This window comes from Triticum aestivum, chromosome 7A, assembly GCF_018294505.1.
Source record: "Triticum aestivum cultivar Chinese Spring chromosome 7A, IWGSC CS RefSeq v2.1, whole genome shotgun sequence".
Taxonomy (NCBI): domain Eukaryota; kingdom Viridiplantae; phylum Streptophyta; class Magnoliopsida; order Poales; family Poaceae; genus Triticum; species Triticum aestivum.
This window is the reverse complement of record NC_057812.1, coordinates 462,015,713-462,030,123: the sequence shown is the minus strand read 5'-3', so window position 1 is coordinate 462,030,123 and position 14,411 is coordinate 462,015,713.

Below are 14,411 nucleotides of genomic sequence, written 5' to 3'. Positions count from 1 at the left end.
TCGATATAAAAGCATGATGCAAAATGGACGTATCAACTATGTCAATAGGTTAGTCCCAAAAAATGAGATAAAGTTGCTATAAAATGATTGTAAAACATCCTATACTGATAATAGAACAGCATGGAACAATCAAAAATTATAGATACGTTGGAGACGTATCAGTCACTTCACCCGTCATGTCCTCCACGCCACTGACTTTGTGACCAGACTAACGAAGACATGCTACACATGATGATGGGATTCACATTCTCCCGCCAAGTCGGGTACTCACTCCTATTACCCTATCGGCTGCATCACTTCATGCACATGCAGTTGGCCAACATAACTGGTTGGTGGCCGCAAGTAGTGGCCACCATGTCGCGCGTCCCGCGTCTTGAGATCTAGTCACCTATCGAAGTGTGCATTCATTTCATTAGGCATGAAAGGAACAACAGGGCTTTTGACAGGGTCTCAGCTCCCGAGAAACGATTGCAGATAGATTTATGGCTTAGATGAATCATTGGAGGAGGGCTCGTAGCGGCAGACATGTAGGAGAGTAAGCATGGGAAAATACCAGGTGATACCAACACTTAGATGCTCCCATGATACTAATTTGAAAATTTCAAATTTAAATGTCTCAAAAAATTCTGAAAAAATCCTGGATGTTCCTAACATATGTGTCTACAAGCCCTAAAAATTTGAGATCCAAATTAGATATACACATTGAGAAACAAAAAAGACAAATCCAATGTGAAGAGTGGTGTTTTTCACACTATTCGTGTTTTTGTCTCTATTGACACTATTCATACTGAATTTGTATTTTTTTTCTCTATGTGTAATTTGAATATAGATATGACCTTTTTAGGGTTTGTACACACATGTGTTGTGAACATTCACAAATTTTCTCAGAATTTTTGAATCGTTTAAATTAGAATTTTTTGAATTGGTATCATTGGAGCATCGAAGTGATGGAATCACCTGATATTCTGCCGAGTAATCATGTTTTGTTTCTCATGTAGATGGAACTAGCCATGGGGCTAGCACATGTGTTGCTCACTCATCTCAACATGTAACATGTGTAAACTCTCTCCTTTCTTAATACAAAGACACCAAGTGTCATAAATGTCCACTTTCAGTACCTCAAGGACAAGGTAGCCAGCAAAAGCCTTGACAGGGAAACACTTTAATTTGGTTGGTCGGCGTGAGTTGGTTAGGTCCGTTAGAGCATCTACAATCGGACCCCTCATACCTGCTCCAAACTCCCGGACGGGCTGCCCTGTCAGTGACCGGACAAAAAAACGTAATCCAACCGGGCGCCCCATTTTCGGCCCAAACGCCCGGACTGGCCGATACTCCCCATATCGGGCCATATCTGGGGTGGATATGGGACGCCGGATGCGCCCGGGCAGGCCCTCTACGTAGGCTCTATTATGGCGGACCCACCCTAATTGGAACCAAATTGACTAGTCCTTCACATAGATCGAACTCCTTCCGCCTTCCTCTTTCATTTCTTCCACTCCCGCCCAGTCGCCCACCACATCCCTTGCTCGCCGCCGTCCTCCGCCTTTGTCGATGTTGTCGCCGACGATCCTATCCGCCTCCATGGGCACAGATGATGCCTCGGTGGAATTAGTCGGGGTCCCAGCTTGCTGTTGGATCCTTGCAACGCGGAGAACCTTGTCCGGAAGGAGAGCCGCAGGAGGCAGCACGAGCGTGAGGTAGTGGAGAAGATAGCGGCGGCGAAGGCAGCTGCGGGCGTGGCCTTGGTGGCTGCTGCCGAGGACATGGACGTGACGCTACCCAATCGGTCGGTCGTGGCCACGGAGACAAATTTATTTTGGCATGTACTGAACTTATTCGGGCAACAATATTTTTGTATCTTTGAATGTCTGATGAATTTGCATTGTAAGATTATTGTGCATGGATTTGTGTGCACTTGGGTATTGAGATTTGGAAAGTGTGGTTGTGAAACGGGCCAAATGGGAACCTACTCGGCGCTGTCCGTGGGTGTATAGGGGCGCAGATTAGCTACTTCTGGTTGTACATGCTTTTATCACCTCCCAAACCAGCTACACCTCACTGCCCCCGGTGAAGCAGGTATTGGCAGAGAAAAGCAAAGTAATATTCAAAGAAACAACAAAAATTCTGAGAAACCAGTATACAAGTATGTTTAGCTGTGTAGAATATACGTTCTTATAGGTGTTTTCATCTATGATTTATACACAAAATACAAAAGTGTGGATAAAAACAGACTTATTCTTAGCCTTTTGGAGCCATAAATTTACTTTTTAATGTAACATACTCCGTATTCTTCCAAAGAAAAAAAAAAGATGCACAGCACACGTGGCATTTTTGGAAATACTCGTTTGGCGGAGCACGGGTGCAAAATTAACGCTCTTACCATCGTAGCCGTTCTTATCTTCCCACCATGTGATTTTCATCTAACTACCGTCATTATGATGTGGACAATGAGTCAAACAACTAGCGGGTCCACGTAAGCAATAGTTATCTACACGATGGCAGATACCCCACGTGGTGAAAAGGTAAAGGAAGAGCATGTGGATGCACATTGGGTGGCAGATGGAACCAAGACAATATCATTCTTGCCTACCACCGGCTGCATGCTCCTCGTAGCAAATGTTCACACGGAGTAGAGTAGTAACGAGTTACACGCCTATTACAATTGCTCACTGGTCAACTTAGAATTGTGTAATGGAAAGCGACGTTGGGGTGTCCCATAGATCAACCACGTAATAGTGGGTAAATAAAAGTGTAGAGCAACAGGGAGAAACAGTGATGTAGATGGTGTATCGCTCTTCCGTCTTCTTTGCTCTCACAACTCAATACAACGCCAAGGCCCACTCAGTACGGCATTCTTTGACAAATCGATTAGAGACCCATAACTTGTGAATTAAAAATTGGTAGCGAGGGCGCGCACATTTTTGGTTGGCCAACCCCGCTTGCCCCATGCTTTATTTGTCCCTACCAGACAGTTTGGCATGTGTCTATTTGGCTAGCTGATCATCGAAGAGCCAATCAGCCAGAGGCCAATTAAACATCACTAAGAACGCTACTAAGAAAATGTCTTGTCCAGTAGGTACGTGCGCTGTGAAATGTGAATGATCACCGACTGCTTGTCTAGAGCAATATTGTGCACGCAACGCGCCAAAGTTCGTCATTTGTTTAGCTACGCACTTTTGGGTGTCGCGTCATTGGTTCTGTCAAACTTATTTTTTCGTGGGACAGGCCCAGGGCCATCTCCAAAAATTCGGGGCTCCGGTGCAAAAAGCATAATGGCCCCTAACATTTTTAAAAAACATATAATAACTCAAGCACAATCACCTGACTATATAATTTCAATTTATGTTATTTCTTACAATGTTTAGAAAATTCTCAAGTGTCAATGCAAAATACTAAAACCAATAAACTTACATCGTGCTCATGTTGTACTGAAAAGTGTCTTCCGTCTTCTTCTAGTTTATGTTTCTTCTTACGCTTTAAGGCACCATAATCATACTTTCTTTTATAACTAGAATGCATGATTGTTTCTGTTTATCAACCAAACAAAATAATATCAATGCATTTAAGCTGATGAACTCACATAAAACATAGGCTTGTAATTTGTCTAGATACTCCCTCCATTCCCTTATATAAGGCCACAAACTCAAATTCCAAGTACCTAGGTAAAATTTAATGACTACTTTACAAGCCAATTTTTCTTCTGGTTAACTGGGATCATTAATGCGCCCGCATGCATGCAGAAAGGAATGAGAAAGAAGTAGCACAGTGTCATTATGACTACATGCATGCAAGTATTAAATAAGTTGCTCGTACGAGAAAACATCATTAAATTTTGCCCCAGTTACTGTTAGTGGCCTTGTATAGATGCAAAATATATTTTTCACAATGGCCTTGTATAAGGGAATGGAGGGAGTAGTTAGAATCAGATAGAACCTTGATTTTCGACTTGGACGACTGGATGAGAAACTATTGAAAATCTTGAATCTGTGATAACTTTTGAAATTCAACTAGACAAAAAATCATTCCAAAACATATAAGTAAAATCTTAACACAACTTTTGCAGTTTGTATCAAAATTAGAGAAAAGAGGAGACACTTAGGGCACCGGTTACTGTTGGCCGTTGGCCTTCTGTTCGGCGGCACCGCAGCAGTGTCCAGCAGTCGCAAGTCCCGTGCAGTTCCACTTCCGCCCATCGCCTGGCTGCAAATCAATTGCCGCCGAGCCACCGATTCAGTCGTCCCGAAAAGATGGATCGCACCGCCGCAGAGGAACCAGATGGAAAGCGAAGAGATTAGGGAATTGGGAACGGCAGAGAGATTAGGGAATAGGGAACGACAGAAGTCACGGAACGTACGTACACGTACTGCGTGGATCTCTTGGATCGATCCACGCGAGGATGGACAGCGCGTATGGCTCGAGGCCTTGAGCGGACCAGGCCCAGGAAGGCCGAAATGAGTGTTTTCAGCCCTCAGGCGACACACAGAGGCAATATGGCCCGAAACTGGTTTTATTTTTTGGACTATTCATACACGTATATGGCCCTAATCGAGGGGCCCTGGATTTTGGGGGCCCTGTGCGAGCGCATAGCTTGCACAGGCCCTTGGACGGCCCTGAACAGACCATACATATTATCTTTGGATGTAGTATCAAAGACTCTTATATTATGAGATGGATGGCGTAAAAGGGAGAGAACTTTGTAAGCATGCTCATTATCTAACCATAAGCCAAAAATGATATGCGATGAGTCATTTCTTAGTCTTATCTTTTGTAACTCGATATTTCTAAATACATAGTGAGGTATTGTTGCTGAAAGATCATTTCTTAAATAAGAGAAGACAAACATTTTTTTATGATTTATTTTTCCTTCACCTCGGCATTTATTCTATGTGACACTATTAAGATATCACCATTGTACTATAATCAAGTTAGCAAGGACCAAGTTGTCCATAGCCACGGATACGACTATTTGAATAGATTTAACCCTCAATGGGTGCACCAATGTACCATACATGTTCTATCATCCCTGAAAAACCAGTCAAGCACATCATATGCCATGTACCGGTGGGGTTCTGATCAATTATGAAACTTCCCCTATGCTACATCCAAGTCCAAGAAGCCACCCAATTGAGCTTACACCGAACTGAGAGTCTCACCATAGCTCCGAATCATACCCAATTATGTGTGCCAGGTTCCAAGGTATCTAGAGCCCAAATCCACAGATAATCCCTTGTAGATCCTTTATGATATGTGTGCGATTCATCAGGAGGAAATTAACACTAATGGTAAAATAATTATGCACTGAGAACCCCTCCATGTGTGCCTGCAAAACATGTTATATGTGTATGCACAAAATGTAAAATCAGCTTGTGGCCCATGGAGAATATCTGAAGTTTCAGGTACTCACTTGAGGGGAGGGAGGGGGCATAATGAAGGAAATATGCCCTAGAGGCAATAATAAAGTTATTATTTATTTCCTTATATCATGACAAATGTTTATTATTCATGCTAGAATTGTATTAACCGGAAACATAATACATGTGTGAATACATAGACAAACAGAGTGTCACTAGTATGCCTCTACTTGACTAGCTCGTTAATCGAAGACGGTTATGTTTCCTAACCATAAACAAAAGAGTTGTTATTTGATTAATGGGATCACATCATTAGGAGAATGATGTGATTGACATGACCCATTCCATTAGCTTAGCACCCGATCGTTTAGTATGTTGCTATTGCTTTCTTCATGACTTATACATGTTCCTATGACTATGAGATTATGCAACTCCCGTTTGCCGGAGGAACACTTTGTGTGCTACCAAACGTCACAACGTAACTGGGTGATTATAAAGGAGCTCTACAAGTGTCTCCAAAGGTACATGTTGGGTTGGCGTATTTCGAGATTAGGATTTGTCACTCCGATTGTCGGAGAGGTATCTCTGGGCCCTCTCGGTAATGCACATCACATAAGCCTTGCAAGAATTGCAACTAATGAGTTAGTTGTGAGATGATGTATTACGGAACGAGTAAAGAGACTTGCCGGTAACGAGATTGAACTAGGTATTAAGATACCGACGATCGAATCTCGGGCAAGTAACATACCGATGACAAAGGGAACAATGTATGTTGTTATGCGGTCTGACCGATAAAGATCTTCGTAGAATATGTGGGAGCCAATATGAGCATCCAGGTTCCGCTATTGGTTATTGATTGGAGACGTGTCTCGGTCATGTCTACATTGTTCTCGAACCCGTAGGGTCCGCACGCTTAAGGTTTCAATGATAGTTATATTATGAGTTTATGAGTTTTCATGTACCGAAGGAGTTCGGAGTCCCGGATGAGATCGGGGACATGACGAGGAGTCTCGAAATGGTCAAGACGTAAAGATCGATATATTGGACGACTATATTCGGACATCGGAAAGGTTCCGAGTGATTCGGGTATTTTTCGGAGTACCGGAGAGTTATGGGAATACGTATTGGGCCTTATTGGGCCATACGGGAAAGAAGAAAAAGGGCCTCAAGGGTGGCCGCATCCCTCCCCTTGGTCTGGTCCGAATTGGACTAGGGAAGGGGGGCGCCCCCTTCCTTCCTTCTCCTTTTCCCTTCTCCTTTTCCTATTCCATATGGGAGGTGGAATCCTACTAGGACTAGGGAGTCCTAGTAGGACTCCACACTTGGCGCGCCCCCTCCTAGGGCCGGCCTCCTCCTCCCTTGCTCCTTTATATACGGGGGTAGGGGGGCACCTCTAGACACAAGTTGATCCATGTGATCATATTCTTAGCCGTGTGCGGTGCCCCCTTCCATCATAATCCTCGATAATATTGTAGCGGTGCTTAGGCGAAGCCCTGCGACGGTAGTACATCAAGATCGTCACCACACCGTCGTGCTGACGGAACTCTTCCCCGACACTTTGCTGGATCGGAGTCTGGGGATCGTCATCGAGCTGAACGTGTGCAAGAACTCGGAGGTGCCGTAGTTTCGGTGCTTGATCGGTCGGGCCGTGAAGACGTACGACTACATCAACTGCGTTGTGCTAACGCTTCCGCTGTCGGTCTACAAGGGTATGTAGATCACACTCTCCCCTCTCGTTGCTATGCATCACCATGATCTTGCGTGTGCGTAGGAAATTTTTTGAAATTACTACGTTCCCCAACAGTGGCATCAGAGCCTGGTTTTATGTGTTGATGTTATATGCACGAGTAGAACACAAGTGAGTTGTGGGCGATATGAGTCATACTGCTTACTAGCATGTCATACTTCGGTTTGGCAGTATTGTTGGACGAAGTGGCCCGGACCGACATTACGCGTATGCTTACGCGAGACCGGTTCTCCCGACGTGCTTTGCACAAAGGTGGCTAGCGAGTGACAGTTTCTCCAACTTTAGTTGAACCGAGTGTGGCTACGCCCGGTCCTTGCGAAGGTTAAAACAACACCAACTTGACAAACTATCGTTGTGGTTTTGATGCGTAGGTAAGATTGGTTCTTGCTTAAGCCCGTAGCAGCCACGTAAAACTTGCAACAACAAAGTAGAGGACATCTAACTTGTTTTTGCAGGGAATGTTGTGATGTGATATGGTCAGGACATGATGCTAAATTTTATTGTATGAGATGATCATGTTTTGTAACCGAGTTATCGGCAACTGGCAGGAGCCATATGGTTGTCGCTTTATTGTATGCAATGCAATCGTGCTGTAATGCTTTACTTTATCACTAAGTGGTAGCGATAGTCGTGGAAGCATAAGATTGGCGAGACGACAACGATGCTACGATGGAGATCAAGGTGTCGCGCCGGTGACGATGGTGGTCACGACGGTGCTTCGAAGATGGAGATCACAAGCACAAGATGATGATGGCCATATCATATCACTTATATTGATTGCATGTGATGTTTATCTTTTATGCATCTTATCTTGCTTTGATTGACGGTAGCATTATAAGATGATCTCTCACTAATTATCAAGAAGTGTTCTCCCTGAGTATGCACCGTTGCGAAAGTTCTTCGTGCTGAGACACCACGTGATGATCGGGTGTGATAGGCTCTACGTTCAAATACAACAGGTGCAAAAACAGTTGCACACGCAGAATACTCAGGTTATACTTGACGAGCCAAGCATATACAGATATGGCCTCGGAACACGGAGACCGAAAGGTCGAGCGTGAATCATATAGAAGATATGATCAACATAGCAATGTTCACCAATGAAACTACTCCATCTCACGTGATGATCGGACATGGTTTAGTTGATTTGGATCACGTAATCACTTAGAGGATTAGAGGGATGTCTATCTATGTGGGAGTTCTTAAGTAATATGATTAATTGAACTTAAATTTATCATGAACTTAGTCCTAGTAGTATTTTGCAAATTATGTTGTAGATCAATAGCTCGCGTTGTTGCTTCCTTCTGTTTATTTTGGTATGTTCCTAGAGAAAATTGTGTTGAAAGATGTTAGTAGCAATGATGCGGATTGGATCCGTGATCTGAGGTTTATCCTCATTGCTGCACAAAAGAATTATGTCCTTGATGCACCGCTAGGTGACAGACCTATTGCAGGAGCAGATGCAGACGTTATGAACGTTTGGCTAGCTCAATATGATGACTACTTGATAGTTTAGTGCACCATGCTTAATGGCTTAGAATCGGGACTTCAAAGACGTTTTGAACGTCATGGAGCATATGAGATGTTCCAGGAGTTAAAGTTAATATTTCAAGCAAATACCCGAGCTGAGAGATATGAAGTCTCCAACAAGTTCTATAGCTAAAAGATGAAGGAGAATCGCTCAACTAGTGAGCATGTGCTCAGATTGTCTGAATACTACAATCGCTTGAATCAAGTGGGAGTTAATCTTCCAGATAAGATAGTGATTGACAGAATTCTCTAGTCACCATCACCAAGTTAGTATAACTTCGTGGTGAACTATGATATGTAAGGGATAACGGAAACGATTCCCAAGCTCTGCGTAATGCGGAAATTGACGAAGGTAGAAATCGAGAAAAACATCAAGTGTTGATGGTAGACAAGACCACTAGTTTCAAGAAAAGGGCAGAGGGAAGAAGGGGAACTTCAAGAAGAACAGCAGGCAAGTTGCTTCTCAAGTGAAGAAGCCCAATTCTGGTCCTAAGCCTGAGACTAAGTGTTTCTACTGCAAAGGGACTGGTCACTGGAAGCGGAACTACCCCAAGTGATTGGCAGATAAGAAGGATGGCAAAGTGAACATAAGTATATTTGATATACATGTTATTGATGTGTACTTTACTAGTGTTTATAGCAACCCCTCAGTATTTGATACTAGTTCAATTGCTAAGATTAGTAACTCGAAACGGGAGTTGCAGAATAAACAGAGACTAGTTAAGGGTGAAGTGACGATGTGTGTTGGAAGTGGTTCCAAGATTGATATGATCATCATCGCACACTCCCTATACTTTCGGGATTAGTGTTGAACCTGAATAAGTGTTATTTGGTGTTTGCGTTGAGCATGAATATGATTTGATCATGTTTATTGTAATACGGTTATTCATTTAAGTAAGAGAATAAATTGTTGTTCTATTTACATGAATAAAACCTTATATGGTTACACACCCAATGAAAATAGTTTGTTGGATCTCGATCGTAGTGATACACATAATCATAATATTGAAACCAAAATATGCAAAGTTAATAATGATAGTGCAACTTATTTGTGGCACTGCCGTTTAGGTCATATTGGTGTAAAGCGCATGAAGAAACTCCATGCTAATGGGTTTTTGGAATCACTTGATTATGAATCAGTTGATGCTTGCGAACCATGCCTCATGGGCAAGATGACTAAAACGCCGTTCTCCGGAACTATGGAGCGAGCAACTGACTTATTGGAAATAATACATACTGATGTATGAGATCCGATGAGTGTTAAGGCTCGTGGCGGGTATCATTATTTTCTGACCTTCACAGATGATTTGAGCAGATATGGGTATATCTACTTAATGAAACACAAGTCTGAAATATTTGAAAAGTTCAAAGAATTTCAGAGTGAAGTGGTGAATCATCGTAACAAGAAAATAAAAGTTTCTACGATATGATCGCGGAGGTAAAATATTTGAGTTACGAGTCTGGCCTTCAGTTAAAACAATGTGAAATAGTTTCACTACTCACGCCACCTGGAACACCACAGCATAATGGTGTGTCTGAACATCATAACCGTACTTTATTAGATATGGTGCGATCTATGATGTCTCTTACCGATCTACCACTATCGTTTTGGGGTTATGCATTAAAGACAGCTGCATTCACGTTTAAAAGGGCACCATCTAAGTCCATTGAGATGACACAATCTGAACTGTGGTTTGGCAAGAAACCAAAGTTGTCGTTTCTTAAAGTTTGGGATTGTGATGCTTATATGAAAAAGTTTCATCCTGATAAGCTCAAACCCAAATCGGAGAAATATGTCTTCATAGGATACCCAAAGGAGACTATTGGGTACACCTTCTATCACAGATCCGAAGGCAAGACATTCGTTGCTAAGAATGGATCCTTTCTAAAGAAGGAGTTTCTCTTAAAAGAAGTGAGTGGGAGGAAAGTAGAACTTGATAAGGTAATTGTACCTTCTCCCTTATTGAAAAGTAGTTCATCACAAGAAGTCTGTTCCTGTGACTACTACACCAATTAGTGAGGAAGACTAATGATGATCATCATGTAACTTCAGATCAAGTTAATACCGAATCTCGTAGGTAAACCAGAGTGAGATCCGCACCAAAGTGGTACGGTAATCCTGTTCTGGAAGTCATGTTACTAGACCATGACGAACTTGCGAACTATGAGGAAGCGATGATGAGCCTAGATTCCGCGAAATGGCTTGAGGCCATGAAATCTGAGATGAGATCCATGTATGAGAACAAAGTATGGACTTTGATTGACTTGCTCAATGATCGGCGAGCCATTGAGATTAAATGGATCTTCAAGAGGAAGACGGACGCTGATAGTAGTGTTACTATCTACAAAGCTAGAATTGTTGCAAAAAGGTTTTCGACAAGTTCAAGGTGTTGACTATGATGAGAGTTTCTCACTCGTATCTATGCTTAAGTCTGTCCAAATCATGTTAGCAATTGCCGCATTTTATGAAATCCAGCAAATGGATGTCAAAACTGCATTCCTGAATGGATTTCTGGAAGAAGAGTTGTATATGATGCAGCCGGAAGGTTTTGTCGATCCAAAAGGAGCTAACAAAGTGTGCAAGCTCCAGCGATCCATTTATGGACTGGTGCAAGCCTCTCGGAGTTGGAATAAACGCTTTGATAGTATGATCAAAGCATATAGTTTTATACAGACTTGCGGTGAATCCTGTATTTACAAGAAAGTGAGTGGGAGCACTACAGCATTTCTGATAAGTATATGTGAATGACATATTGTTGATCGGAAATAATGTAGAATTATTCTGCAAAGCATAAAGGAGTGTTTTTAAAGAAGTTTTTCAAAGAAAGACCTCGGTGAAGCTGCTTACATATTAAGCATCAAAATCTATAGAGATAGATCAAGACGCTTGATAAGTTTTTTCAATGAGTACATACCTTGACAATATTTTGAAGTAGTTCAAAAATGGAACAATCAAAGAAAGAGTTCTTGGCTGTGTTACAAGGTATGAAATTGAGTAAGACTCAAAGCCCGACCACGGCAGAAGATAGAAAGAGAATAAAAGTCATTCCCTATGCCTCAGCCATAGGTTCTATAAAGTATGCCATGATGTGTACCAGATCTATTGTATACCCTACACTGTGTTAAGCAAGGGAGTACAATAGTGATCTAAGAGTAGATCACTGGACATTGGTCAAAATTATCCTTAGTGGAATAAGGAAATATTTCTCGATTATGGAGGTGACAAAAGGTTCGTCGTAAAAAGTTACGTCGATGCAAGTTTTGACACAGATCTCTAAGTCTCGATCTAGATACATATTAAAAGTGGGAGCAATTAGCTAGAGTAGCTCTGTGCAGAGCATTGTAGACATAGATATCGCAAAATACTTACGGATCTGTATGTGACAGACCCGTCGACTAAAATTATCTCACAAGCAAAACATGATCACACCTTAGTACTCTTTGGGTGTTAATCACATAAATGATGTGAACTAGATTATTGACTCGAGTAAACCCTTTGGGTATAGGTCACATGATGATGTGAACTATGGGTGTTAATCACATGGTGATGTGAACTCTTAGTGTTGAATCACATGGTGATGTGAACTAGATTACTGACTCAAGTGCAAGTGGGAGACTGAAGGAAATATGCCCTAGAGGCAATAATAAAGTTATTATTTATTTCCTTATATCATGATAAATGTTTATTATTCATGCTAGAATTGTATTAACCGGAAACATAATACATGTGTGAATACATAGACAAACAGAGTGTCACTAGTATGCCTCTACTTGACTAGCTCGTTAATCGAAGATGGTTATATTTCATAACCATAAACAGAAGAGTTGTTATTTGATTAACGGGATCACATCATTAGGAGAATGATGTGATTGACATGACCCATTCCATTACCTTAGCACCCGATCATTTAGTATGTTGTTATTGCTTTCTTCATGACTTATACATGTTCCTATGACTATGAGATTATGCAACTCACGTTTGCCGGAGGAACACTTTGGGTGCTACCAAACGTCACAACGTAACTGGGTGATTATAAAGGAGCTCCACAGGTGTCTCCAAAGGTACATGTTGGGTTGGCGTATTTCGAGATTAGGATTTGTCACTCCGATTGTCGGAGAGGTATCTCTGGGCCCTCTCGGTAATGCACATCACATAAGCCTTGCAAGCATTGCAACTAATGAGTTAGTTGTGAGATGATGTATTACGGAACGAGTAAAGAGACTTGCCGGTAACGAGATTGAACTAGGTATTAAGATACCGACGATCGAATCTCGGGCAAGTAACATACCGATGACAAAGGGAACAATGTATGTTGTTATGAGGTCTGACCGATAAAGATCTTCGTAGAATATGTGGGAGCCAATATGAGCATCCAGGTTCCTCTATTGGTTATTGACTGGAGACATGTCTCGGTCATGTCTACATTGTTCTCGAACCCGTAGGGTCCGCACGCTTAAGGTTTCAATGACAGTTATATTATGAGTTTATGAGTTTTGATGTACCGAAGGAGTTCGGAGTCCCGGATGAGATCGGGGACATGACAAGGAGTCTCGAAATGGTCGAGACGTAAAGATCGATATATTGGACGATTATATTCGGACATCGGAAAGGTTCCGAGTGATTCGGGTATTTTTCGGAGTACCGCAGAGTTACGGGAATACGTATTGGGCCTTATTGGGCCGTACGGGAAAGAAGAAAAAGGGCCTCAAGGGTGGCCGCACCCCTCCCCTTGGTCTGGTCCGAATTGGACTAGGGAAGGGGGGCGCCCCCTTCCTTCCTTCTCCTTTTCCCTTCTCCTTTTCCTATTCCATATGGGAGGTGGAATCCTACTAGGACTCCACACTTGGCATGCCCCCTCCTAGGGCCGGCCTCCTCCTCCCTTGCTCCTTTATATACGGGGGCAGGGGGCACCTCTAGACACAAGTTGATCCACGTGATCATATTCTTAGCCGTGTGCGGTGCCCCCTTCCACCATAATCCTCGATAATATTGTAGTGGTGCTTAGGCGAAGCCCTGCGATGGTAGTACATCAAGATCGTCACCACGCCATTGTGCTGACGGAACTCTTCCCCGACACTTTGCTGGATCAGAGTCCGGGAATCGTCATCGAGCTGAACGTGTGCTAGAACTCGGAGGTGCCCTAGTTTCGGTGCTTGATCGGTCGGGCCGTGAAGACGTACGACTACATCAACTGCGTTGTGCTAACGCTTCCGCTGTCGGTCTACAAGGGTATGTAGATCACACTCTCCCCTCTCGTTGCTATGCATCACCATGATCTTGCGTGTGCGTAGGATTTTTTTTGAAATTACTACGTTCCCCAACACATAAAACCGCCCACATGTGGTTAGCGCGTTCAGTTCTTGATCAACTTCACAAGAACTCCAGTCCTAGGTCGGCTCGAGTGGAACAAAAAACGATGCATAACCATGCATGGCCTCCCACCAGTACCTTTGTAACTTAGTATCACCTTTCATTAACATGGCATAAGCTAACCGAAGAGCGTATCGGAGCCAGGTTAATGACTACCCATAAGCACTAACTACATGATATAACATGACTTGAGCAACACACTAAGCATGCATACTACGACACGCGTGTTAAACACGGGAATAGATCTAGCAGAACTTGGCATGCCAGGAATGGAAGGTAAAGGCGATATCAGGTGACAATAATCAGGGTATGCATGAGAATAGACATTGAGACTCACCATAGCATCGACATACTAGTGCATGAATAAGGGAGAAATGAAGGAAATATGCCCTAGAGGCAATAATAAAGTTAT